Below are 2,791 nucleotides of genomic sequence, written 5' to 3'. Positions count from 1 at the left end.
AGTCTTAAAATAATACAAGGAAGTTTTGAACTAGATACCATGGGTATCACTTGAGTTACTTGATCATTTATAGATCTGCCTTTCATTTGTTCCATAGTTAGGTCCTATTAGATTTCACACACTAGGTTAATAGCTCACACATGTAGGTTTTTGAAAATAATATAGAGAACATGGTAGAGGTTTTATCGTGTTCAAAATTTAAAATGCATTTCTTGTGTTACTTCACTACCAACTAGCATCCATAGCCCCAATAGAGTCACTTAAGAAATCACAAGCATCGCTTCGCTGCCAGCGAGCGTCCACAGGCTCGACAAATTTTCTTGCCTCATCTATCTGTGTAGGAAGTATTTTTCATTTCTTTACCCTTTATTTAATTATTTTTCTTTTAAATACATTTTGGAATAATTTATCAAGGCATTCACTACACCAGGGCGGAAGAGGGGTCCCAACTTATATTATGGGAAAGAGAGGTTGTTTATTTGTTTGAAAAAAACTAAAAGATTTTTATGGCTTAGGTTTTGCCCTCATGTCATGCTTCCACATCACATCTTGAACTGACAAGTGGACGATGAAAACACAAAAATGAAATATAAGGACCAAACTGGAAATAAAATTAAGGTTATGGATATAGGACATAAAATCTAATTAGTGTTCCCCACAAGCATCAAATCATATTTTCCTTGCCAAGAAATCAAACTCATGTAAAATATATCAGAGACGAGGTTTCAATACTAGGGGATACAAGAGGCTGCCCCTTGGAGTAACCACCCAAACCACACACAACCCTTGGCTTGAGGTTTCAATATTAAGGACAAGGAAAGTAAGGTAGATAATGGAAAATTTTCACCTATCATTATGTATAGGCTTGCAAAGAAAGACATGTAGAAAATAATGCCTGAATAAGAAGGTAGGTGCACAATGCAAAGAAATGGATTCAGGATGAAATAAGCTTAAGAATGAAAAGGATAAATGTAATGCAAGGGTATGAGAATGTTGAATGCAAAATAAAACATAATGTAGGAAAACTAACAATGCCATGAAAGGAAGGTAAAGCTAAAAGAATAATGCAATAAAATAGTCAAGAACTGCATGAAATGCAAAAGCTATACAAGGAGTAAACCTAAATGAGAACTAAATATGTCACATAATGCAATAAAATGAAAAGAAATGCAAGGAAATGATGCACAACACAATAATTAAAAAACAATGTGGAAGCGAAAGAAATGCTTATGTAATGACATGCAAAGCAATGTAATAAAATGGTGCTAAATGTGAAAATAAATAGCAATGCAACGCATAAACTAAATGCAACTAAGAATACAATGCAATGCTTATGAAAATAATTTCTAAATGCAATGCAGCGCAAAACAAAGCAATAGAATGATGCTTAATGCAAAATGAATGCATTATGTCATGTGCATGTATAATGCATGTGAATGTAAAGGAAACTAAGTTAAATGAAAACTAAAAGAGTCTTGCAATACAAATGTAAACAATTACTAATGGAGTGAAGATCAATGCAAAAAAAGTAATGCAATTAAATAAAGGAGATGTAAAGACTAAGTAGAAATGTATTAGTGTAGAAAAATGAAATTAAATTCGAGTAATGCAATGCATCCTATTAAGACTAGATGCAGTGGACTAAAATGAAGTAATGGAAAAAAAAAAAAATGGAGATTGAATGAGCTATGCACTAGAACTAAGTAAATGTAAAACAAATGCAACTATATACATGAGAAAAAATGATGCAAAACTATTCTAACTAACAAACATTAGAAAGTAAACCTAAATCCTAATCTGATCAAATAGGAGGTCTACATTGTGTAAAGTCAAATTTCCAATGTAGCCATAGGAACTATTTTGTTAGGTCCCTATAGTACTAGTGTAACCCGCTATTGTTATTAGTGCAACCCCCTTATTATATTGTTGTGCCCATGTAGTCCCCGTATTATTATTATTATGCCCCATAGAAGCCCACTATTGTTATTGTTGTGCCCTTACATTATTATTATTATGTTGGTTCTGATTATATTATGACCCTTAGACTCCTATATATAGAAATGAGGTCTTGTCATTTGTATTATCGAATAATTGTTAATTTGTGTAATGTAAAGGAGGTTTTCCCCCCGAAGAGACTCATTTTTAAGTCATTGATCTATCTTTTCTATCTTTTTGTGAGCTGGTTTCGTAACATTTGGTATCAGAGCTTTGGATTCTAGGGTTTCGCTACTCCAAACAGATCATCATGGCAGTTTCACTATAATATTTTCTCTACGAAGTTTTAGAAGCTAAAACAAAAGCCCATTTGAGCCGAAATCATTCGGAACCTTGGGTCTGAATTTCAGATCTTGTCTCACTATATTGTCAGAGATATGATCTGAGGAAGATAGGGTTTTTGCAAGCTCCAAAATTCCATCTCAAATAGGTCATCATGGAATTTTCGCTATAATGTTTCTTCTACGAAGGTTCAGACTTTGAAATTAAAACCCATTTGAGCCGTAATCTTGGTCAAGCTTGGTCCCGAATTTCAAATCTCGTTTCGCTATATTTTTGGAGATAAGGTCCAAGAAATTTAGGGTTTTTGCAGGCTCTCGAATTACATCCCAAACAAGTGACCTTGGGAAAATCGTCATAAATTTCTCTTTGAGCATCATATTGGAATTTTGTGAGAAGTTACAGAAAGAGGACAGACTATAGTTTTTGGTGTATTGATTTCAGGTCTGAAGGTAAAAACAGTGAGACATGGCAGGTCGTACAATTTGCTTTATTAAACCCGTCTATAATCAAGACA

Source organism: Pinus tabuliformis, chromosome 6 (genome assembly GCF_031772625.1).
Source record: "Pinus tabuliformis cultivar Carrire ecotype Pingquan chromosome 6, CPIR1, whole genome shotgun sequence".
NCBI classification, from domain to species: Eukaryota; Viridiplantae; Streptophyta; class Pinopsida; order Pinales; family Pinaceae; genus Pinus; species Pinus tabuliformis.
The sequence above is the reverse complement of the archived record's forward strand: the minus strand, read 5'-3'. Positions refer to the sequence as shown.